The 27907-nt window shown below is 38.1% G+C and overlaps 1 protein-coding gene across 2 annotated transcripts in view; it reads right to left on the reverse strand.

The window, feature by feature from the left end:
- The window catches only part of LOC122798898, an 89855-nt gene extending 68522 nt beyond the window's left edge, over window positions 1-21333 (reverse strand). The window contains exons 1-2 of one of the 2 annotated variants that reach the window (XM_044068000.1): window positions 21196-21333; window positions 1804-1872 (exon numbers count right to left, since the gene is read on the reverse strand). The gene's annotated coding sequence lies outside the window, so the exon portion shown is untranslated. The remainder of the gene's footprint in view (window positions 1-1803; window positions 1873-21195) is intronic. The other variant, XM_044068001.1, reaches the window with a different exon arrangement.
- Window positions 21334-27907: the final 6574 nt, after the last annotated feature.

Below are 27907 nucleotides of genomic sequence, written 5' to 3' on the forward strand. Positions count from 1 at the left end.
CATAACATATTATAGGGACTGGACTTATCATGGCTAGACAACAAGCAGTGCTATTATTCATTGCTTGTACATGGACATTGATGGAGTTCTTCCTGACACATCATTCACATTATGACCACAAAAAGATAACCAATTTAGAAGGCATTTTTAGCATGTGTGTTGTGTTTATCTATTTTTTGGTCAGATTAAAAGTTGGAAACAGGAGCAAGCAGAGGATAGAAGGGATGGAGAGATAATATGGAATGAGAAGGATGGAGGTGGGGAAGGAGGAAAATATTTGTTATTTATTTATTTATTTATTGGTGGAAAGGTGCACATTTTATATTTATGAAAAAAGGGTTAAGTTGGGGAAGGAAGTAAGGGAAGTAAGAGGAAGGTAATAAGGGTAGGTTAGGTAGCAGAGGGAAGACAGACGTGATTAACAGGGTGTGTGGTAACACAACACATTAAGAGGAACACAATGTTCAAGGTTACATCAGGCAGACAGAGGGAAGACAATGGTGAGGACAGGATTTAATGACCAGCCCAGGCGGGCATAGACACAAAAGGGAGGGGAACGCTAGATTGGGGATAGAACTGGGTGTTCACTGCAACAGTATCCACCAGCTGAGTCCCAGCAAGAGATTACTTGTCCACCTGGGTACTGTCATGACTGGACCATGGCTTATATGGTGGAGCCAGAGCTGGACAAGGAAGCAATTCAATTAACTGCAGGAACAGGTTCTCTATTTTGCCAATTTAGGCATCCAACCTTTTGTCTATGATATCTCCCACAATCTCTGCCATCTGCCAATGGGTGGCAAATGCATCATCTCCACTCACACTGCTGCTGGTGGATGCCACTGGATCAGCTTCTGGTGCAGGACTTCTCTGAAGCAGATGATGCAGGTAAGGTAGGAGATGTGGAGGCAACTGTGGCAGGATGGGACCCAGATGTACTGGGTGCTTATGGTGGTGTTGGAAGTGGGGGTGATGCTGCCTTCTGTGAGGGGTCCAACAGGCCTTGCTGATGGTGCGAGTGCAAGTTTCCGGGTTGTTGCATATATTAAAAGAAATAGAGAGAAAGAGAAATAAGCAAAAGAAATGTATGAAAGAGAGAGGTAATGACAATGGGTGAGGGGTGAGAAATACAAATAACAATGAAAAATGTAATTTCTTATTATGTTGATACTGATGTAGTTAAACATAAAATGTAATTGATTAATCAGAAAATAAAAATGAATTTAACAGGACTCTCTGTATATATAAATGTAGGGGAGGAGGAAAAAGAACCAGCAACCATTATCACATGTAGTCTGACAGGTAGAGAATTAACAGGTGGAGCCATTAAAATGACCAACAGGTGCCTGTTGTCAGACATGCAGCACTGATTTCTGAGACTAATGTATATCTAAAAAGAAAATATGCTGGTCAGTTGTACATATTTCACTCAGAGGTAAAATACAAAGGAAACAAACATCTGTTTCATATTGAAAAAGGTCCAGTGAGCTAATAATGATGGTTTTACATATTTTGCGCATGCAATGCTGCAGCTGTACTGATGACACAGAAAACATTAGCTTTCATGATAATACAGCTGTGTGGGGGTTGAATTGGGCTCACAGGAATCTTTAGAATATTAGAACACATACTTAACATTAAGAGAATACATCCACAAACACAGTTATAACACTGAGCAGACATACAGCTAACTTTGAGCCATGCCAGCACAGATGAGTGTCACTGTTTATGTAATGTACACCTTTTGTAAATGAATCTTTACCACCATTAATATTTAAAATAGATACAAACATGCATACTCACCACTGCACTGCCAGAGGCGCTCCGGTTTACTCCTGTGTAGCTGGCTATTCCTTTCAATGTCTTTAGGGACTATAGACATAAAAAAAGTACATTGTGTAATATTAATAGATGGCATGCAGTGCCAGTACAAAACCTCACCTAATATGACAGCTCTGTTTACAGTACTGAGCTGGTGACTCATGTTTAACTTCATCCTCCCATCAGCACAGGAGGTCTTGTTACTGTAATGGTAACAGCACTGTTCCCAAGAGCAACGGATGCGATTGGCATAGGTGACAGTCTGGGCTAAACTTTTCCAGGCTTCAGTTTTGAACTGAGGCCCTTTATAGTCCTTTTGCAGGAGCATTTGGCTGCAAGGTTTATGGAGGAGGTGAAATATTTTGGACTCCTCCTCATACCACCTCTATGCTCTAAAAGGAGCACTAGTATCACCTTCTCCAACTATGATGTCTCACCTTGAAGGATTATGAGAGAGGGGGAAAGAGATTCAGTGCCCAAATCAGATCTTGCATGTCCCATTTGGTGAGCAACAATGGTTACTGAAGGGTAACTCATTTGCAAGATGGATGTCTCTCTCAGAAAACAGAAACACTACTAATATGATGCACAACATCAGTTTAAGGTATGAAACATGGCAGTCTTCAGTGTCAGTGTCTACTACTCAGCCAACATGCTGACCCCGTGTACTGATGATTAAATACAAAATGACACTTTACCTTCCCAAAAGCATAGACTGACCAGTTCTGCACAGTACTGCATACAGGGACCAAGCCATGCACAGCATTGAGTAGAATTTTCTACAGTGGTCCTTGGATGTGTTCATTGTGCAAATTGAGTGATTGAGAAATAACAATGAGATGAATCATAATTAATATAATGATTGTGTCCAGAAAAGTCAATCTACACAATATAAGTATGATCAGAAGCATAGAATATCATTGTTCTATGGAAAAAAAAACACTGCTAAAGGGTTTGATCCCTGTCAAGGGTGATTTATTCAACCTAATATATTTGCTTGTATAAGGCAAGTCCTGCTACCTAATAATCCATTCATTTGTATTACAAAAGCTTTTAATTGTTTTTGAAGCTGCTGTCTCTAAGGAATGTCAGTTTGTCAGTTCTTTTCAATCTGATGGCTAAAGTGTATTGAAGATGAGACTGCAAGAGTACAGCAGTTAGTAGCCTGCAGGAATGTTAAAATGGATAGAAGACACACCCCTAACCTCATATTCAAAGTACTGCTCAATACTATTTTAATGCTGTATGCCATGCACTTATGTTATTAGCCACAATATTTGTTGATGGTGCTAATGTAATAGCCAACTTACGCATGGAGCTGGTCTTGCATTCATCATTTTTACTGTAGTGCATCTGCTTACCTATTGCTAACTATCTTATGAAACAATGTGCAAAATACAGCCTCTTTGCTGGTGTCATGACATACTAGGCTCACCTCTGTCAGGTATGATCATTCCATGCTGCTGTCACCTCCTGTGTTCCAGCCTCCACTGTCTGCTGTGCTGTGAATTGTTGACTCTGCAAGAGCACATCCTGCTGTAACTGCTTCCTATTTGTGATACTGTGTACTGTTACACACGCATACACACACACACACACACACACACACACACACACACACACACACACACACACACACACACACTTGTCCATTATATCAACTGTTACATAATTCATGGGATTTACCCTCTTCTTCATGTTTGTGTGATCCAGGATGGGATTGTATGAAATTCCCATGTTATGGGGTGTGGGGGCCAAATACCCCTACATAAAAGTTGTTTTTTGCTTTTCCTTTTGTAAGTCAAAATGTAACCTATTGGTTTACATTTGTGATTACTTTTTTCATTGATTTTAGTTCAGATTAATGGTAATAAATGATGAGTTTGTTCGATGTTTTGTATTTTGATCAAACTCACAGGTTATTATTTATAACACCAGATATCCTTAAAGGGTAATTTGCATATATCCCATGTTGACTCTAATACAAGAGGTTTAAGATATCACACAGGGAAAAGTCTAGCTTTGCTAGATTTTTCTTTTTGTGTTTTTAACAAACTGGTTTTCCTCTGTGACCTTTTTACTCATTATAAAATCATATATAGAGAAAGACAGATTGAGAGAGAAAGAGACAAAGATACACGTATCTCTCTTTCTCTCTCTTTCTATATATATAATATATATATATATATATATATATATATATATATATATATATATATACACACACACACATGTATCCCTATCAGTTGCTTGAAGTTTCAAAACTTCGAAATTCATATGGCCAAGACCATATGATTGAAGTTTTGAAACTTTGAATGTTTTGAATGGAGATCGCTATACAGCGCAGAATGGGAAATTTACTGTTTTCCTCACTGTAATGTGATCTTGGAGTTGATATATTTAATTAGCAGGGAGTGCGGGGGTGCTGGAGGGCTTGCCCCCCTGCAAAAATTAAAAAAAAAATTGTTTTTATTTTATTACTATTTTTTATTTTTTAAGTTTCAAAACTTTGATCATATGACCTCGGCCATATGAATTTCGAAGTTTTGAAACTTCGATCAACTGATAGGGATCTATATATATATATATATATATATATATATATATATATATATATATATATATATATATATATATATATATATATATATATATATATATATATATATATATATATATATATATATATATATATATATATATATATATATATATATATGTATATAGTTCTACTTCATAATCTCGAAATACTGAAATCTCAAATTTCAGTAGCTCAAGATCATAAAGTGGAATTTTTAAACTCCCGAAACTCCATAAGGGCTAATCCGGAAATGTCGAATTCGCGGTTATGGTGTTCCGGTATTTGACGGTCAATGAAGTGTGTGCAGGATGTATCGTGTAGTGTGTGGATTTAGCTGGTATGTCAGGTAATTGAGTATTTTGTTGGTTTTTGGTATGTGTTTGAGTGTATGTGAGTGTGTTTGGATGGTTTATGTGTGGGTTAGGGTAGGCAGGTAAAAGTATAAGTGTTTAATTGTTGAAAGTGGTGGTGTTTGTATAATTGTGATGTGTGTGTGTGTGTGTGTGTGTGTGTGTGAGGGTACTGTAGAGTGTGTAGTGGTGAGTTTGCTGTCTTTTTCTGTTTGGTGCGATCTCGGCATTAGTATATATAAGTAGGGGGGTGGGGGGTGCAACCCCCACATGGGGGTGCAGGGGGGCCTGACCCCTACTTATATGTAGTGTAGGTTTGTTGGTTTGTGTTTGCATGTATTTTGTTTGTTGGTTTGTTGTAGTGTGTGTTGGGTGATGCATGTGTTGTGTGATGTATGGTGTGTTTATGTTCGTAATTCTGTGTTTTGCGGTTTTAGGGTTTCGGGATTTAGAACATTCAACTTTATGGTCTCGAGATACTGAAATTCGAGATTTCAGTATTTCAAGATTATAAAGTGAATCCATATATATGTGTATATATATATATATATATATATATATATATATATATATATATATATATATATATATATATATATATATATATATATATATATATATATATATATATATATATATATATATATATATATATATATATATATATATATATATATATATATATATATATGGCTCTGCTCGACAGGGGCACAGGAAAATAATTTTCTTAGGTGGCGAAAGCCAGGGTACTTTTTTTGGCTAGGCTTATATAGGCCCTAGGGCCAATAGCCTAGAACCTACCTATGAACCTATATATATATATATATATATATATATATATATATATATATATATATATATGGAGAGAGAGAGAGAGATACATGTATGGTTGTTGTGTCTTTCATCTTTTCTGGGTTAGGGGTCACCACAGCGGAACTCCGGTCTGCTAATGATTGGCAGTGGATTTTTACATGCCGAGTTGCCGGCCCTGATGCACAGCCTTCAACGAAGGTACGCCCATTCATGCATGTCTCCACACATAAGACGCTCTAGCTGAGAATCGAACTGGACAACGTCTTACTGTGAGGCGACAACGCTACCACAGCACCACCACCGCAGTTCTAGAGATGCATGTATGGTAATGGAGTCATTTGTTGTATGCTAATGGAGTATTTTTTTTTTTCTGCTGAGGGCGAAGTAGATTTATATTGCAGTTCTAATCAAAATGAAGGACAGCATTTTCCTATTACTATACACTACAGAACACAGGCAGTTTACTAGATCATGCTATGAAGCTGAAGTTTTCTTTAAGAGCTCTTCATAATATTGGGACTCATCTTAATATTTGTAGATGACGAGTGGAGTCTAAAAAGCTGATAGATAAGTTTTCAATGTACCAGATGACTGACTGGCCATACAGATCAGACACAGACTCATGTTTCCTAAAGTATTGTTCCATAGTGTTTGGTAGTCATGGTTTTACAAGACATGCCTGCCTTTCAAAAACTAATGTTATCTGCCCCCTGCTTACCACTCTCCATTCAGTGAATCAGGTTTTGCAAAGAAAAAAAATGTTTTGAGAGAATTACCCAACATCAAAACATTAAATTATTTATTATAAATAAAGATAAATGAGGGCAACACATATGCAACATGCCAAGGTTAATGCTGGAGGCTGCAATAAAGGCACCAGCTGCATATAACAAGGAATGTGCCATTGTGTCAGCAGCATATCTGACACTGATACTTATTAAAGTCAAACTGAATAACTAGTTAAATGTTGATTTATACATGGGGTCATGAAGTGCAGATGTGTATTGACTATGTAGTCTATGGGAGTGTTGAACATCTATTTTCTGAATGTAAACTTCCATATTAGGCATATTAATTTCACATAATTCTGTGTGTACTTATGTCTTTGCAAATATTTTAAGTGTCTTTTTTATAAATCTGAAGAATTGTTGGGGTCTGTGGGGATGTTAGGTGAGTGTAAACTTCACTGCTCTGAAAATAAATCCTAATGTGCAATACTTGCATTTATAATCTGTCTGTAAATGTGAACATTTCAATATGATGTAAATAAACATTGGTACATATATATATATATATATATATATATATATATATATATATATATATATATACTGAGTTTTATATATATATATATATATATATATATATATATATATATATATATATATATACTGAGTTTTATATAATATATATATATATATATATATATATATATATATATATATATATATATATATATAAACTCTGTTTTTTAAAATAAGGAATCAGTGTAAATGATGGCCCTGTCTTTCTGCAATTGAACTTGTAAATATTATTATGCTGATTTGAATATGCTTATGTTATACTAATTATGTGTGCATGATTCTCTTACCTGGAAGTCGAGTGGTATGACTGTTGTACAATGGGAAAACTGCTTCCCATGCATCATGGTTGGGGAGGCTTCTTGCTGGCCACATTCCTTACAGAAGTGAAGGGCAGGTAGCATGGTCCGCCTATTGCAAGGTTCCCTTTCACTGCTTAGCCAGACATGCATAAGGAGACTGGTCAGCATAAAGTAAAAACCCTTGAACTACCCCAAATGACTGTCTGAATGATGACCCATCCAGATTGCCTCTCACTCTGGTGATGGGGAGCAAATGGGCCAATTGGTTGGGAGATAACTGATTATCAAAATACAGCAGGGGCAAAACGTACCAAAAAAAAGTTGTCTTCCTGTTTTGTCTTAACAAAGAATGAGCTTAACATATCTTAAATGCCATGCTCATATGATTTTTAGAAGCTCCATTATTAAGAAAAGAGTAATACAGTACTGGTCACTAATACAAGAGGTTGAAGAATGAATATATAAGGTCTTCTTTTGTTAGACAATAAATATGGTCAAAACAACTATTTGGAGATATAAAACTTATAATTCAAATGTATTAGACACTGTTCACCAATATGGAGATATTCCTTGTTGTCTATACCACAAGAACATGATGTAAGTAGCTTATATATGTAATCAGTACTGTGCCTGTCCTGAAATGTAATGCAGTGCAATATTGCTGAATGTGTACTTCTTGAGTTTTAATTGTACTGCTGCTTGGTGCAGGCAGTGGTTGAAAATGGCTAATAGACCAGTCCATGTACATTGTTAACAAATTTATCCATCCACAGCCCCTTTTTCCCATTTTTGCACATGGGGTAGGGATGTCACTTCAACAGCGACAGTTATCTAGAAGCAAGGTTCACACTACATCTATCTCTGCTGTGACTGTTCTTCCATACCAGACACTTACACACATATGGTCAGTTTAGAGTGTCCAATCCACCTACCACATGTATTTGGAATGTAGGAGGTAACACATCTGAACACAGGGAGGACATGCAAACTCCGAACAGAACGCAACTCCGATGAGAACTGAACCAGAGAACATCTTGCTGTAAGGTGACAATGATATCCACTGCACCACTGTGCCATCTTTAACAAATAAAAAAAATAAATAAATAAAATAAAACATCATGTCGTGGTGTTCAAAGTTCTGACATATGAATCTCAGGAATCTCTATTCTCCCATGTCAGTGCCATTAAGCATTGGAGCAAATAACTGATCTCGGGTCATTTTTGACATAGTTGTGTCTACAGCACAGTCCTCGCTGGATACATTTTGATTGTGATTAAGTAGAATCTGGAATTATATGATATTGAACTCTACATTTTCTACACTAGCATACTGCAGCTCCTGCACAACGGTGTCTACAGGATTGTAATTGACCACCACAACAAAAACTGTTTCTCCCAGTAATTAATCAGAGTAGGTTACACATATAAAAAGCATTTGTTAAGCTTTCTCTTAAAGTGCTGTGTAACTAAGCAAGTCACCATTTTGGTCAGCCATAGGGCTCTTTTCTACTTGAGTGTTTGCCTCCTTCCCCTGTAACAAAGTACACTGACTCTTACATTTGTCTCTCTGACCCTAAATTTTACAGGTATACCTTGTACCTTTCTGGCTTTCAAACACTCAGACATAGATTCCTGTTGAAACTTTTACTTACTTGTCTGACATATAAACAAGTAACCCTTGTAAAAATCTTCACAATTGTATACTGTTGGACTGTCTTTCATGCTAAATATAAGTAAAATTAAAGTGCTGAGTGCAAGTAACATTAAAGGGCTGAGTGCAGATTTTAAGCCCTTACATTCAACTTACCTCTGGTGTGGTGTCTTGAGTCAATCAAGGTATCCATCTAACCCCTCTTACTGCCTTCTCTTTCCCCCCACCCTCTCTTTCCTCAAACAGGTTAAACTTCAATAATTTAGTACAGGCATTGGTTCATCCCTGCCCCGCTTGCCCTTGCTTCGCTTGTGCTCGCTTCACAGCCCACCCTGCCCCGAAATTCCTCCCGACCCTGGTACTGCTACATTTATTGATACTATACCACACCCCACTTTTTTAAACCAATCAGTAACAACTTGTCACTCAACAGCACCACCCTCAACCTGATACCACCAGTCCTCCAACTCTACTATTCCTTTTGCCTAAGTTTCAAGTCTCATTCAGTAGGTATGCTGTCATCCAAAATAGTCTTATTAACTCTACTTCTACCCCTGTTACTCATCCCATATCTCCTAACTGCCTGCGAATGTTAGAGTCACCCAGGTTTTCACTACCCTAAATTCCAAACATCCATCCCATCTACAACAGATAATAATGCACCCTTACTCACTCCACTCTTACTAGACCTAGTTACATTAGTCCTAAAACTAGACACTATTACAAAACTGTATTCAAAATCTTAAAACTCATACTCAGGATATACTACAACCTCACAAAGGATGGCGACATCCATCCAAACCCTGGTCCATCCCCACATGTTGACCCTAATCCCCCTACTATATCTCCTACCATCATAGCTCCAACAAATAGATCTCCTAACTCACTGCTGGCCTGCCAATGAAACATTAGGAGCATAAATAACAAAACTCAGCACCTGCATGCACTCTTAGCTGTTCATTCCCCATATATATTATGCCTAACAGAAACTTGGCTAAAGCCTGCAACTAAGAACCATGGGATTCTGCCACCAGGGTACAATATGTTTCGACTAGACCGTACCACCAGAAAGGGTGGTGGGGTAGCCATACTTTACAAGTCTACCCTGTCACCATAGGCACCCAACAACCACCCTAGTTCAATAATGCTGAAATTCTTATCTCAAAACTACAAATTAATAAAAACAAAAATGTAAACATTGTCTGTGTCTACATTCCCCCAGGGAGGAACACAGATACCTTAGAAGACTACTTATATTGGTTATCCAATAACTACCCCCAAGAAACAATTGTTCTTGGGGATTTCAACATTTACTGGAACACTTGCTCTTGTGAAACCCCCACAACCCGCATAAACTTGCATGGATTTACTCAACTCATAACCTCCCCCACCAGGAGAGGCAAACTCAATAACAAGTAAAGTACCCTAGACTGGATACTCATCATACATACATCTTCAATCCTATAAATCAGGCATTTTGCCTGATGACCTAAGTGACCACTGTCTCACCTATGTAATCAAGCTCAAAGTAGACTACTCCTACCAACCCACCTATAGAACATTAAGAAACAACAAGAATTTTATTCTCACCAATTTCAAAATGAACTTAAGGCATGCAACTGGTCAGTACTAAAAAGTCTCTCCCTAGATGAAGCAGTAGCATACTTTAACACCAAATTCCTTGCTATTCTTAACTCCCATGCTCTCAGCCGCTCTATTAGAACCAAAGTTAATATTGCACCATGGCTTTCTAAAGATACCAAAACCAAAATTTCAATCAGAAACAAAGCATGGGCCACCTACCGAAAAACAAAAGCCCCACTTGATCAACTAAGATTCAAACAGCTAAGGAATGACATCAAAAAATCCATAACTTTAGACAAAAAGAACCACTACTACCATCTACTGCAAAAACACCAAAACAAACCTCAAAAGTTCTAGACAGGAATAAACAAACTACTCCACCCAGGCCAAACTGCCACTCTATCCCCCTCAACTTCCCAACAAAAATCCCCAGTAGACATTGCTAACAGCGTTGTCACAGAGACTATCCAGTCTCTAGCCAGCCAACTCTCTCCCAATGGCTCTAATTCTAATGCAGCCACACCCACTACCCAAACATACCTTACCTTCCAACCTGTACCTACTCAAGTTATTCATGCCCTGCTTAAGAAACTAAGACCCAACACCCTGGCTGCTGACCTCCTCCCAGCAGACTATCTGCAAAAGGCTGCTGACACCATAGCATACCCCATCTCAATCTTGGTCAACAGAGCTATATCTGAAGCTACTGTACCCACTATATGGAAACTCTCCCATGTCATACCTCTCCATAAAGGAGGCAGTCCCACTAAACTGTCAAACTTTAGACCCACAGCTATTCTGTCACCTCTAGCTAAAATTATGGAGAAGTGTATATACATACAGCTCATGCACTACCTCACACAGAACAAGCTGTTGTCCAATTTTCAGCATGGCTTTAAGCCACACCACAGTACTTCAGCCCTCCTCTCTTTCTTTAACGTCATTAACCACAACTGCAATAGTAACAAACTAACCTCAGCACTCTTTCTAAATCTATCCAAGGCTTTTGACATGGTTGACCACAAAATGCTTATAAATACCTTGAAGGCCTTCTCCTTAAACAACCATACACTCCAGTGGTTTCAGTCCTACCTGTAGGGCAGGCAACAGGCAGTCCTATGGTAGGACAAGCTATCATCTCACTTACCCCTCACATTAGGAGTCCCCCAGGGCCCGATACTAGGTTTTCTCCATCTTTATCAAAAACCTTCATTCAGTCATCCCAGATGCTACCTGCATTCAATATGCAGATGACTCCACATTGATTTGTTCTGACACCTCGCCAGCTACTTTATTCGCATTAACCCCAACTACCTTCAGTACAGTGGAAAAATGGCTCTCCAATCAACATCAAATCCTAAACCCCAACAAAACTAAGCTGCTCCTCTTCTCCCCCACACACAGGACCCCCCTGCCATCCTTCAACATAACCGCTAACAATGGCCCAAACTAAACTACTGGATGTCATAGGTGATAACCTTAAGTTTGATGCACATATCAATCAAACTATCAAAACCATTAATAAAAAACTTGTCTCTCTTTAAATAATCAAACCTTTCCTTTCCCCACTTGCTAGAACTGCAATTGCCCGTTCCCATCTACTATCAACTCTTCTCTACACCTCACCTCTATTCTCCAACTTAAACAAAACAGATCTTAATAAACTATCATCCTGCTATAACCACATTTCCAGATTTGCTACTGGCACAGCCTATCAGACATAACACTGTCACAACCTAAATCACCTATGATGGCTTGAACTGCCTAGCCCATTGCAGTTCAGCCAGCTAATAGTGGCACATAAACTCCTTTACCAACCAGAAAATACACCTGCACTAAAAAATATTATCAGCCCCTACACCAGCACCTGGCCATTGTGATTATCCACTAGACTCCTAGTTCAAACATACAAATACAGCTACTCAGTTGGGGACTCTCTGCCAACTCTGGTGGAAAAACATGGAACAGACTCCCAGCTGACTTGACCCTAGAACCCTCACTAACTTAATTCAAAAAGAAACTCAAGAAATACTTAAAAACTCACAGGTTCATAGGTTGGTACTAGGCTATAAGCCCTAGGGCCTATACAAGCCTAGCCATTACAATTCCCTGGCTATTTCTTCCCACACTATTTACTTCCCTGGACCCCTGTCTAGCAAGGTGACTGACATGATGCCTGGGGTGAATTTCCTTTCTCCCATCCAATCGTCAAGGTTCCTTTCGAAGAGGGCCAAAGAGGCACTCTGCTTGACATGTATGGGCAATCTATTCCAGAGTCTGGGGAGTCTCTGGGTCAGGAACCTATCCCTCCAGCATGTTTTGTTTATTATGATGACAAGGTTTAGATCCCTGGAGCATGTGGCTCTGAGAGATTGGGATTTCTGTAGCATGTCCAACAGCTCTGGGTTTGACATGGCCTTGTATGTTAAGCAGAGATTGCCTCTGAGTAGACGATATGTAACAGAGTATAGCTGGAGTTTTTTAAGGCGGTCAGCATAGGGCATCTGCTTTAGGCCTGTGATTCTTTTAGTGAGGTATTTCTGTGGCCTTTCCAGTTGTTGCAGATGTCTTGAGAGGTCCATACCAAATGGGGCATTGTATTCTATAATGGGTCTAATGAGGAATGAGTACAGTGGGACAATGACCTCCTTTTTTCTGGATGAAAAGCCCTTAGTGATGAGGTGTGCCACATAGAAGGATTTCCTGACTGTTGTGGCAATGTGATTATCGAAGGTGAGACCACTGTCCACTTGTGTCTCTAAGTCTCTTATCACACTTTCGGTGTTTAGTGTACTGCCATCTATATGGTAATTCATGGGTACATGTTTTTTCCGGAAGGGGATAACTATACATTTCTTGGCATTGAGTTTGAGCCCATGGCTTTGGCACCAAGCATCTGTTTCTGTAAGGCCCTTTTGTAGAGTATCCACATAATTTGGGGATTCAATAATGGCTCCCAGTTTGCAGTCATCTGCAAACTTTGTTATCCAGAGTCTCTTAGTGTTGGCCTGTACTTCAGAGAAGTAAATGCCAAACAAGAGCGGTCCCAGGACTGAACCCTGAGGTACTCCTCTTGTCACTTGTCGGGAGATGGATTTGGAGCTGGCTACTTTTACAGTTTGGGTTCTATCAGTAAGCCAGTTAGCAACCCATTGGGTGACGTAGGGATTAATGCCCAGCTAAGTAAGTTTATCTATGATTCTAGAGTGGGGGATGGTGTCAAAGGCCTTGGCAAGGTCTAGATAGGCTGTGTGGACCACCTTACCCTTGTCCATAGCTCTGGAGACTGATTCAAAGAAATCAATCAGGTTCAGGAGACAAGATCGGCCCTTCACGAACCCAAACTGGGTGGGGTCCAGTGTTTGAAGGTTGCCAATGTCTTTGTTTATAAGTTCCATGATAATACGCTGCATGGCCTTGCAGATAAGGCTTGTCAGACTGATGGGATGGTAGTTTCCGGGATCCAAGGTGGATTCCCCCCTTGTGGAGTTGGATAACTGTAGCTCTGCACCACTCAGTGGGCATGAAACCTGAGGTGAGGCTATGATTAAACATGACACTTAGGTGAGGTGCCAGTTCATTTTGTAGTTCATGTAGTACACAGCCCAGGATGTCATCTGATCCCATGGATGCTGTATTCTTAGCTTTGGAGAGTGCATTTTTTTACCTGTGTGGCCATTATTACCGGAATTTGGCAATCTTCCGGTATTGAGATGGGCCATTTAGGGGGTGAGATGGGGATTAAGTTGGCACTGAATCGATCTGCCAGGATATTGGCAATATCCTTGGGATCAGTATATTTAATGCCATTCTGTTTTAGCTCAAAGCAGATCTGAGCATTGCCATTTAGATTCTTGACATAGTTATAGAATGCCTTGTGGTTGTCTTTGGAATCTTTAGCAATTTTATTTTCGTAACTAGCTTTGGAGGATTTTATGAGGGATCACAGTTTCTTACTGAGGCTGATAAGGAAGTTTTTTGCATCCTGGGATTTTCCTCTTTTCTGCAACAGTTTCTTCCTTTTGTTGTAGTTTGTTTATGACAGGGGACCACCAGATTGGCTTCCTTTTTTTGGATGAGAGCATCTTGGTTCTATTTGGGATGGCACGATTCATGCATGGGTGGATGTGCTCATACAGTGCCTTAGTGTAGGATTCAGCAGTTGAACTTTCAGTTCCCGTCTGCATGGGTGTCATGAAGTTTGTCATGCTTATGTCCTTGCACTAACCCTAACTAATGACTCTCTATTTCTTAGCTGCCTTACCTTCAACTATATCTAACTTTTTCCTACCACACCATTTCAGGAAGGGTCAATTGTACAACTGCTGCTCAATGTGTCTTAAACCTGAATGTAATGTTATGTATGTATAACTTTGAAAATAATGTTATGTTTTGTAAAGTGTTTTATAATAAGTTAGTACTATATGTACTAAATGCTGGTATTACTCATTGACTTTAATCTGCCTGAAACTAGCATTTACTAAATGTTCAATGTGTATTATTATCTTTGAGCTTTTCTCCGCGGACCTCCGCTGAAAATGGACATATATCCAGTCGGACTACCCCGGTCAACAACTGTAACATAAATAAAATAAATAAATATTAGTATAATGCATTTGCTTATTTTCTGTGCTGTCATAGGATCTAAAGGTCTTGGGTTCTAGTCCCATTCCACAAATTAAACAAATAACCACCAGTAGCAGTAAAAACAAGTTGCACACAACACACAGCACTTTTAGCATAAAAATTTTAACCAACGCTTTCATCCAAAGGTAGACTTCTTCAGATATCTTTGGACAAAAAGCATTGATTAAAATTTGGTATGCTAAAAGTACTGCGTGTTATGTATAGCTTTTCTTAACCGCTACTGGTGGTTATTTGTTTTATTGGTCATTTGAATGGCACCTTTGGGAATTATTTCAGTTTATTGGTATTTCCCATTCCACAAACTTGTACTATAATGTCTGCCACAGATAATGAAGTGCAGTAGTGATTGGGTGAGGTTAGGAGGCTGCAATAGTACACCAATGGTCACTACTGCAATGCAAAACTAAGAGGGTGTGCTGTGCTGCTCAGAAACATCCCCGATCAGATGGCAGATATAGGAACCCTCTGCTTATCCTTGACATGGTTTGATTAGAGGATAGTATATGTTTTACAGAATCACTTTATTAGCAAAACAATTTCTTTACAATTCGTTTGAGTGCTCAAGAGTGCCTGTATCACTGATTGTTTTTGTTGGTCTCTTTTGCTCCTTCCTCCTTCTTAGACTCATGCATCTCTGAGATAAATCTTGAAAGTGTTACCATAAATCTAAAACACCTAACACCCTTACTAAGTATAAGCAACTCTGTAATAAAGTGAAAAAACAAATTGCTTTAGACCGAAAGTCCTACTATTCCAAGCTTCAAAACAATCATAGATCCAACCCCCCAAATTTTTGGAACAGTATATCTGCTCTCCTCTCTCCTGGCAAAAAAGACGATCCCTGCCCTGACCCTAACTCTCCAGATCATATCTTTGCTACCCAATTCAACTCTTTCTTTATTGATTCAATAGCCAAGATCACCCCATCATTCTCCAGTAACATTTCTACTCCACCGTCATCCCACATTCTCAACTCTAGCCCCACTGACATCAGCACTACTCATCTCCCCCCTTTACCATATAACCCATCTCTCTACACACCATAAAAAACTTCTACTAAATTAAAACCATGCTTTCATGCCCCAGACAACTTTCCATCTAACTTCCTCAAGTTAGCTGTCGACGGCATCGCCCTTCCCATCACCATTTATATCAACCATTCAAACAAAGAATCCTATGTACCCCTCCTCTGGAAAAAATCGTTTATCATTCCCCTCCACAAAGGAGGCAACAATACTGAAATTTCCAACTTCTGTCCTATAGCCATCCTGTCTCCTATCTCAAAAGTCCTTGAAAAATGCATACACTTGCAACTCCTTCTCTACCTCCTAGACAATCAACTTCTTTCTCCAACTCAACATGGATTTAGACCTGGATATACTACTACCACTGTCCTTTTCTCCTTCCTTGACATCATCCACTGTGCCCAAGACTCTGGCAACATTGTATCTACCCTTCCCCTGGACTTATCAAAGGCCTTTGATACTGTTACCCACAACCTTCTCTTGTCCAAGCTCAATCTTCTCAATTCCCCCCCCCTATTAACTGGTTTTCCAGTTACCTTTCTAAAGACAGCAAGCTGTCAAGTGGAACAATAGTACCTGTTCCTTCCTTCACACTCCAACCGAAGTTCCACAAGGCTCAATACCAGGGCCCTTACTTTTTAAAATCTTCATTAATAACTTTCATCAGTGTATTTCTAATACCAAACTTGTCCAAAATGCGGATGAATACACCATAATTGGCTATGCTCAATCTCTCCCCAAACTCATGCAACTAACACAAGATGCCTTCTCTTGTACTGAGTCTTAGATGCTGAAAAATCACCATGTTCTCAATGCATCCAAAACCAAAATTGTGATCTTTACCCTGTCTAAAAACACCTCTATTGATAACAATTCCTTCTCCATAGTCAATCAGAATAAGATTCCCATTGAAATAGTCTCCCATACAAAACCTCTAGGTGTTATCATTGATGAACATTTAGAGTTTGACATTCATATACAAACTAGTATTAAGAAAACCACCCAAAAGCTCAGAATGCTGTATCATTATAGCTAATATCTCACTCCCTCTTCCAAACATATACTGTCTATTTCCTACCTCATCCCCTCTTTCTTGTATGGAGCCCCTCTTCTTACCAACCTTCAATCCTTCCTAAAGTCAAAACTGGCATTCTGCTTCAATAAAATCTCTAAGTTTGCTACTGGGACCAAATCCTCCTCCCACTACTGTGATGCACTCCACTCCTTGAGCTGGCTGGAACTCCCCCACTATCTCTCTTACATTCAACTGTTAACTGCTCACAAACTCATTTTCAAACCCTCTAACTGCCCTTCCCTCTCCTCCATACTCACCTTGCATCATCCTGATAGACTACACAGGTCCAGTAACCAGAACCTCCTCAAAGTGTACAAACCCTTATGCGCACCTGGGCAATTCCTCCTGTCTTTCTTCCTTGCTCGCTTATGAAATTCATTTCCCTCCCACATTCAAATCACCATAAACCACTCCACCTTCAAGACCATGCTCCATTCCCATCTCTCTTCTCATTGGGAATGCTCATTCTCTCACCCCACCTGACTCCCTCTATATCATTTTTTCTCCTTTCTCAAAACTCAACCAGTGACTCCCTTCATTTCATTTCCACTCCCTTTCCCTTTTTTCCTTTCTCATAACTCAGCCTATTCACCTTTCACTGTTCTACTCTCTTGCTTTAATTCTTACTGCCTCTCATCTCATGAAACTTTGAGTGCGTAAGTGCCTGCACTCTAAATTATACTTATGTACTCCAAAATACTTATGTTTTAATTTCATTCAATGTTTTGTTACATCACCTTGCTCAAATGTGTGGTTCCAATCATACCTAAATAACAGACAACAGGCTGTTCTATGGGAAAATACTTTATCTTCCCACCTCCCAGTAGCCTTAGGGGTCCCTCAAGGATCCATATTGGGTCCTTTACTCTTCTCCATCTTTACAAATGACCTCCATTCAGTAATTCCACAAGCTTACTGTATCCAATACCCAGATGACTCCACACTCATATGCTCTGCTACTACCCAATCAGAACTTCAGTCACTAACTCAAAAGACCTTTAGCACAGTTGAAAACTGGCTCCTACAAAGGTGTCTTATCTTAAACCCTAAAAAAAACTAAAATGCTACTATTCACCCCACTCGAAGAACCTCCCCACTTAACTTTACTGTTACCTCAAATAATGGAACTATAATATCCCCCGAACCAACCACCAAACTACTTGGAGTACTAATAGATAATCACTTGTCTTTTGAATCTCACATTAACAACACCATAAAAACAGTTAATAAGAAACTAGGTTCCCTCTATAGAATTAAACCCTTTCTAACTCCTCTAGCCAGGGTCGCCATTGCTCACACACACCTTATCTCTACTCTCCTGTATGCTTCCCCTATCTATACCAAAATATGCAAAAGTAACCTAAATAAACTGTCATCCTCCTACAACAATATAGCCAGATTCGCAGCAGGGTCCTCCTATAGAACTCATCATTGTATCAATTTGAATAAACTCGGATGGCTAGAATTGCCAAATCTAATACTTTTTAATCAACTAACAGTAGCCCATAAGATCCTGTATCTACCTCAAAATACACCCGTACTCACATCCCTAGTCATCCCCTATAACAATCTCATAACCTTACACTCATCTAATAAACTACTTGTACAAACAACTAAATCCAACAATTCAGCTGGTGACACCCTGTTCTCTAATACAGTAGGTAAAGCCTGGAACAGCCTCCCAAGTCAGCTAACCTCACTATCCTCTGTTAACCTATTTAAAAGCAAGCTCAAACCTTACCTCAAATCACACTGGCTATGCCCCTGTGATAACCCAGACTAACAACCATACCCCTCTTCGAGACTCCTGTGATTCCTAGCCTCTTTTGAACATTATTTTGTGTTAACTCTCTGATAGCAGTGAGCTTGACCTTTCTGAGGATTCTTTCCTCTTGTAAATATGTATATACTGTTGAATTTCCAACTGTGTTCATATCATACCTCAACTCTTATGAGACTAAATACTATTATTGTATCCTCCTATTTGCTTTTGTATACTCTGTCCATTCAACACTAGTGTTTATCCTCTGATTTCTTGTGTTACCATAGTATCTACAGTATCTTAGTTATAATGTCCATTATTAATTCATACTACTATTGTATCAAACTTATTTTTACATCAGGCTTCTGTTCCTACTGGTATACAGAATATAAAATCCTAGTTATGTAATATAACACAAAGTGTTTTAATGTACCAATGTCTACTTGATATATTTCATTTGTCCTATTTGGTTATTGTATTGTGGAGCTTTTCTCCCCGGGCCTCCACTGAAAATGGACATATATCCAGCTGGACTAGCCTGGTCAACAAATGTAAAATAAATAAAAAAAAAATAATAAAATGTTATTCTGTCATCTATAATACTGTGTTTTTAGTAGTTTTGAAAATTGTATTGTACTTAACTTTTTTGATATTATCTTTGTAATAATGGTATATGGAGCTTTTCTCCCCGGTCCTCCATTGAAAACAGGCTCATTTTGGCCCTATGGACTTTCCTGGTTAACAAACTGCAAATAAAATAAATACATAAATAAATAAATTTATAGCTCACTGGATTTCTTAAAAAAAACATTTAACTGATTATGTATTACAAAACTACAGCTGGCTACCAAAATAGTTGCTTTCCAGCTTGCTGGTACAGTTATAGTAAAGTATAACAATAATGTAATGGAGACTTAAAAAAATTACTGTACTGGTCATTAATAAAGCTTCATTAATGTACGAGGCAGCTATTACATACACACACAAACACACACACAGACACACACACACACACACACACACACACACACACACACACACACACACACACACACACACACACACAAAACCAATGTTAAGTTATAGGGTTAGATGGTTTGAAGAAAAAGTTAAAGTGTCTTACTTAGGTTCCTGTGGAGGGCTGAGCTTAAATCCTATACAGAAGAGCTCTGAGTTGCATAGATAACCACACTATATACAGAAGAAGGGCATCAAGCAAGAAGGGGAAGCACTTAAAAGTGAGCAGCATAGCTGGAGTCTTAAACCATTGTGAAGGACAACATTTTGCCTTTTGTGATTTCAGTCTGTAATGAAAATGTTATTTCTGATCCAAAAGGATAAAAAAAGAGGTAATCTGAATGGACTACATCAAGCCTTTAAATTCTGCTTCTACAGAAATAACATGCACCAACCCAAAAATTATACTAGGAAGGTGCAGTGGTTAGGTGAGTGTGTGTGTGTGTGTGTGTGTGTGTGTGTGTGTGTGTGTGTGTGTGTGTGTGTGTGTGTGTGTGTGTGTGTGTGTGTGTGTGTGTGTGTGTGTGTGTGTGTGAGTGTGAGTGCACACATGCATGTGTCTGTGCTCAAATAAAAAGATAGATAACAACTTAGGGAAAAATGGAACGATTCAGTCTTTTTGCACACAACATCTGCACACAGGCTACAAATACTTATGTATTTGCTTGTTTGTTTGTTAACCAGTTAAGTGGATAAGTGAACCTTTCTTTTTTTGGGCCGCTCTAATGTAATGGCAAAGGGGCCTAAAGTACAAGTAAATTTAATTTAATCACTACAGGTTTGCTGCTTTCTTTTTGTACGTTAAAGCATATTTTATCTTCTGCCCTGTCTATAATAAAGCTGCATTCAGAAGCTTTCTGTATTCCATTCAGAATTCCTGTATTTTTCTTCTCATCAAGCTACAATTTTCACTGCATGATAATTCATCTGAATCCCATGATGAGTGTGAAAAACAATATATTCTCAAGGCTAATTTCTAACAGAGAGCTACGTATAACAACACAAAGAACATTTAAAAGCACACATACTATATCACTGCCTTTTACTTAATACACAGGTGAGATACTTTAAATGAGCAGGAAACACCTCTACTTCTCCTCAAAACCAGCAACATTTTCATCTGATGCTGGGACCTGATAATGATCCTTTCCTGTTCTTTCTAGTGCAATAAAAATGAATCTAACAGCTGACAATTTCTTGTGGTGTTTTACAAAAAACAGTGATTGAAAAACTTTCTCAATGTATGCAAAGCAGACTGTTACTCACCAAGTCGGTATTTTGGCAGTGTCTTGTACTGTGAGGATTGCTGGATGAGATCTGTGCAATGCAGTAGCTTTTTACTCCATTCACTGTATTAAGGACACTCAGCTGCTTTGTGCTTGTGTCTTTTTATACATGGAGTTTCAGTGTCCAAGTTCTAGGGTGAAGGCTAAATAAGCAACTGATGGACTTCACCCAGCCTATCAGGGCATGTCTGTTTAATATTACAGAAAGGCAAACTTTTCATTACCGCAAACAGGGACATAGACAAACAAATGCCCACACATGACACGCATGAACTTAAGTGACTTAATTTTCAAGCATGTCTTGATTTTGCTTCAAAAACGGCACTGGCCTCATCAAAAAGCAAAGAAAATGTTTTGATGTGCTTTATAAATCAGTGCTACATGCATACCATTCTCTGATCTAATGTTAAATGGTTCCACCAACTGTAAAACCTTTGTTTAATCTGACCATTTATTTACAAAAGCTCCTAACATTTGGATTTTCCTTTTCTGCATTAAATTTCGATAATAAGCCATTTTATTGAGATGTTCACAAGCTGAACTATATGATAGCAATGTGGAAAAATGGCACAGTATTGATTCAAGGGTGAAATACATAACCCTTTATGGGTTGGTATAATGGTTGTTGTGTTTGCCGCATAGGCAGAGGGTACAGAGTTTGATTCTCATCTTTGATGGAAATTGGCTAGGCTTAAAATCACCCATAAGGACAACTAGCCTACTATGAATCTGTAAGTGTGTTTTCACATATGGGGCTTCTGATGTATAAAGCAGCTCTCCATAGGACATACTGCATTCAAAAAGTTACAGTAACTAGGATGTGCAACTGGCTACATGGTTGCACAGAATGTGTAATAAGAGGATGACTCCTGTTCTCACTGTTACCACCACCAGTGGAGTCCCTTAAGGCTCTATACTGGGACCACTTACCTGGGGCATATTTTTCCCCCAGCTATCAAAGCTGACTCCATTGTCTGGATTGTCTGATATATAAATGATTACAAAGTTGGTAACATTGTAGTTAATCCTGCTGATACCATCTCCTGTCATTGAGAACTTAATATTTTACATGAATGGTACAACAGAAATCACCTTTGCTTGAATGACCAAATGTGTCAGTTTGGAATTTAGCAAATCATTGTGTCCAGCTTTATTCATTAGTGATGGGTAACAGTTGAAAGTGGATAAACAGTTAAATATCTTGGAGTCTTTAAGCCCCTAACCTTTCATTTGATACCTATGTAGTATCCGCGGTGGTGCAGCGGTAGTGTTGTTGCCTCACAGCAAGAGGTTCTCCCATTCTATTCTTGGCTAGAGTGCAGGGGGTGCCTTCCGTGGAGTCTGCATGTCCTCCCCATGGTTGGGTGGGCATTCGAAAGACATGCATAAATGGGCGTGCCTTCGTTGAAGGCTGAACGTTGAGCTGGCACCTCGGCGTTCATGAAAATATACTGCCAATCATTAGCGGACAGAGTTCCGCTGTGGCGACCTCTGACCGGGAAAAGCCGAAAGATAAACAACAACATATCTGCTGTCATTCACAGAACATAAAGACTTTCCTCCACGTAATCATCAACCATGTTGAGTACCAGGACCAGGACAGTGAAGTAATTGCCCTCTTTACACAGCTGTTATCAGACAAATTATAAAATTTGGCACTGTGTTCTGTAACCCACTCTTATACCATCTGGTGCAGCAGGAGAAATTATAAGGACTGAAAGGCCTCAAAGCTTAAATTATAGAAAAAGAAGTACAGGCTGTCCCTCTGTTCTCTGTTTCTGATTGCATAAAGATCATTAAAGGACCTCTCACTACTCAAAACACTTTGCATCGAATACTTCCTGATGACTTCAACATGAGACAAAACGTGTCCTCAATAAAAAATAATATCAACCATATTGGGAAATGTGACTCAATTTTTCAGAGATTTCTGCACCTATAAATTAAACTCCCTCTCTCAATTAAGCTTAGCAAATCATTTAATACATTCAGGAAGGAATTAGGTAATTATATGGGCACCCACAAATTTTAACATGTGATATGGGGCATCAGACTTCATAATGTAGTAGCCCACAAGCTTATTCACCAAAGCTATGAAGCTATAAATTTACAACCTATAAAATGTTAATGCCTGTGTATATGAAGGAAGTTAATGAGAAGCAAGGGTAGCTCCTGATATTGATGTTGTGCTGTAGCTCCCCAAAATAAATAAAATTAATATTTTATTTAAAATCAGAAAGTCAGCTAGTACTTTCAAATTAAAAAATTATTTGTCAACTTTTGGACTTTCCATTTTGTTTCTGCTGCTTAATAGAACCATTAGTTTCTCATTAGATATTTCAAAATGGTCTCTGTATGGAGTACAGATTAAAGCTCTGCTCACACCACTCAACCTCTTAAAGCTAGAAATCTGGACAAAGCCATAAACAAAAATGAGACAAAGGCCCCAAAATAGGGACAGTTTTTAAATATTGCTCTTACAAACTTAGAAATTTGATAGAATAACAGTTTTTGCCTTAGTATGATTTTTCACATGATATGAAGTCTGAAACTCAAACGTCTGTCATTATTTTCAAAATTCAGACTTTAATGATTTTCCAATAATTTGCCATGAAACCATAATTTTATGAAAAACAAAGCAAAAATATGAGGCCAAATCTGGATATTCTGCGAAAATCTGCACAGTTCAGAGGTATGGCTCTGTTGTGTGCTGATGATTGCTGCGTTCTAACACAGGCCTATCTAATGGATGTGTCACATATACTAAAAGTGTTAGAGACCTTTTTCATATCTCTGGCTTAAGGTGTAACCCCTGTAAATCTGAGCATCTCCACCTTAATGAGGCTGCTAAGAAATTTAAGGAGAGACAATGAACCTATCAATAGCATGGACCAAACGAACCTCTAAATACATGGGAATGATTCTATACCTTTATCATACCACAATCCTAAATTTGAATCTTAGGAGGATATGACAAAAAAAATTATACATGGATATACAGCAGGGGAAAATTGGACCTCTCATTTTTTGATCATATTGCAGCCATTAATATGTTTATTGCTTTATTTCTATGTTTGTTGACACAGCCTGTCAAATAATGTGACTCAATAGATAATTAAATATTCAAGACTGATTGCCAAACCTATTTTGGACAATAAGATGCATAGGGTCTTGGGATGTGTCCTGCATATATCCTAGGATTAGGAGTTCCACATCAGTCAGTGTATTCAAAAGGATTCAGTTTGCATCACTTATTTCAGGCAAGCCAAGATAACCCCCCCCCTCCCCAAATCCAGGTCTTATTGGAAAGCAAAGCATTAAACAGAGGCTGTCCTTGGGCTTTAAGGTGATATACCAACTCCATTCCAAAACATCTAAAAGGAAATTTCACAAAAGTTGCTTCCTTTATGAACTGAAAGGTTTGTATAAGGTTATTCCTCCAGAAAAGGTGCAAGATGTGCTCTCTGTCTATGGGGTTATCTAGACTGGAAGGTTGATGGTAAACCATTGTTGATTGAACAGTGAAGCATGCTAGGTGTTACCTGGCTGTATGATGTGAGACAAAATTTCAATGGATCCTAGGAAGACAGAGGCAAAGGAAATTCCAAACACAATACTAGGCAAGAGATTATGAGGACCATAAGATACCTAGTCATATAAATCTGCAACTGAGTTCAAAGCCTCTGTTTTATATATATATATACACACACACACACACACACACACACACACACACACACACACACACACACACACACACACATATATATATATATATATATAGAGAGAGAGAGAGAGAGAGAAAGCGAGAGAGAGAGAAGTGTTTAAAGACACCCAAAATAGGTTTCATGAACTCCTAGAGGAAATTAATCCCCTAAGATCACTCCAAAGGGAGAAGGAACTTTTTAGATCATGATCCCAGCATAAGGAGAACCTGTATCCATACATCTTTGAAGAACAGACATATGTTTTCCAAGAGTATTGGACTCCAGATCAGAGCATTAGAAAGGGGTGCATTCAGGATTTTATTTGAGAGGGGTGTAAAAAGGAAGAAAGCTCCCTTATGCATAAATTCTGGTATTAGTATAGTGTATCAGCTATGGTGGGATCTATCCACGTTAAGATCTGCCTGTAAGAGACTAAAGATGCCTTCCACAGTAACAATTGTCTTTAACACTGCAAGCCATTTTTAAGGCTTGAGTTACTTATCAGATAACTGTGGATTCTACAGTTAAATATTTCAGTAAGGGCGTATATTGTCTCCCAGCAGCAAATGGCAGAGAATGTAATTTGGAAGGAGTTAGTTAAGTAGTTAATGGGGTACATTAGACTTCTAGCCCTTCCCTACTCCTGTTCAAAAGCATGGCTCATCAGAAGGTGGATGTTTCAAAACCTACTTGAATGTGAAGGAGATTTGGAAATAAGTTATACTACATAGAAGGGCTTTCGCTGATGAGTAATATTATAGAAAAGGAATGAAAGGAGGCTAAAGATTTGTTTGAATCTAGAGTGAACTTTAGGCATTCTGTGCGGTACATGATACATGCGGACATTGTTCAGCTATACAGTATTGTGTTGTTTGTTTCGTTTGTAAGTAGTGCATATAGTTATTTAATTGTTGCTTATTATCAGGTTTTATTTTTTTATTCTTTGTGTAAGGTGGAATTCTTTCTTAAAACCATCATTCATAATCATTTTTGTTAAGTTGACAACTTTTTTAAATAACAATCTTCAATCAATATTTTACTCACAGACCTTCATTTTTTGTCATCCAGTACAGTAACTTTGTGCTTTTCCAAATATAGAACAGTTGTGATGCTTCTCATCATAGCAAAATTTACAACTTCTGTTTTTCTATGCTTGGAAAGATCCTGTCTTGGTTACTGTTAAAAAGATGTGCGACTGCACGTACTAGAGAGTAAAAGAATTCCAGCTTTTGAGTGACTTTCACAAATTGTACAGTCAGATCAGCAACTTTACTGTACTTAATTCAATGTTTAGCTGTATGTTCTGTTTGTGATTTTTCTCATAGATTTAAATTCTCTTTGAATTGTGTGGTAACTGATTTTGATTATTCTTTTCTTTTTGAATTCTTTATTTGTTTGTTGCTGAAAATGGATTTCTTAAATGAGTATTCCATTAATGACTTGCTAAAGCACAAATATCTTGTACAGTGTACTAAATGTTATATATATTTAAAGGTACCACCTGATAAAACTGGTGATCTGTGTCCCTCATGTCAAGAGTTGGATGATTTGCTTATCATTATTAATAGTAAATCTAGACTTACTGATAACTATTGCACTTTTGTAATTGGCACAGCTACATGTATTAATGACTGAACTGATAAGATAAATAACATCAGGGAAACACCAAATAGAGCATATTTAGGAAAGGAAGTGTCATTGTCTGTAGAGAGTATTCAACCTCTGTTGAATAAGATAATGCAACTGACAACTTTGTAATTCTAGATAAAAGTATTCAGCAATCTGAAGATTCAGAGTGTATAGAAGAAAATGAAAAAAGAAGAAGTTAACAACAAATAACAAAGCAGAAAAAGAAACTGATAAATGTCTGTAAAGCAAAGTGAGTACATGCTAAAAAGGGCACTGCTTTGTTATGTAACACAGGAAATCATAGCATTTTTCTATCAAAAAACCTCCAGACTACAGAAGACGGCATACTTTTTCCAAAAGAGAGGGTAGAAAGAAGAGATAAGGGGAGATAAAAAGGAATAAATCAAAACTGAAAGTGGAAGGATTGAAAAACATTACTGTAAGAGAAAAAGAGGAGAAAGGCAAACAAAGCCAGTTGGATGAGAATTGTATACTTGCAAAAGTAATAAACACTGAAAACAGTGGGATTAATAAGACTAACAGTGATGAAGAATAATTAATAGAACAGATTTTATTGTATTACAAGCTGACTTTTTTTAGCTCTGGTCAGAAAATAAATTCTTGTAACTGAAGATTCAAGTATTACAGGCACTGATAACATTTACAGGAAGATAATGGACATTGAATAGTTTTATTCTTGCCAGGAGGAAAAATAGAGAATGTGAGATAGCTAGGAGCATTAATAATATTTTTTTAGTGGAAAATTTGCTTTGTTCCCATAAGCTTGATGTTATTGTTTGTGAAACATGGTTAAAGAACAATGACTGGCAAACAGTTCTGTCAGGCTATAAATGTTTTTACTGTAACAGACTTTCTAACAAAATGTCAGATAGAGGTGTTAGTTTAGGGATTAAAGATAGTTATTAGACCTGTGGTTATTACATGTTCAGTGATAACACCGATAGTTTTGAGACCTGAGATTATTACATATTCAGTGATAGCACCAATGGTATAGATCATGTAACTGTGACAATAAAGACAACCTGGAACATGCAACAATTGCTGGAGTGTATAGACCACCAAAGTCAAGTGCTGATGACCTAGAGGAATTCATATGTTCCTTGCATGAAACATGGGAGAGAAGAAGAATAGTGGCTGGGGAATTAAATTTACCAGAAACCGACTGGAATAATATTGATTCAACAACATTATTTATTTATTTATTTACAGTTTGATGACTGGGGAAGTCCACTGTACCAAGCACAGCCCAATTTCAGTGGAGGCTGGGGAGAAAAGCTCCAAAAGCAGTTATCAGATTATAACATAAGATCAGTATGGAATATATAGTATGCAAAA

The sequence above is a fragment of the Protopterus annectens genome, chromosome 3.part1, assembly GCF_019279795.1.
Source record: "Protopterus annectens isolate FY-2018-M chromosome 3.part1, PAN1.0, whole genome shotgun sequence".
NCBI lineage: Eukaryota > Metazoa > Chordata > Ceratodontiformes > Protopteridae > Protopterus > Protopterus annectens.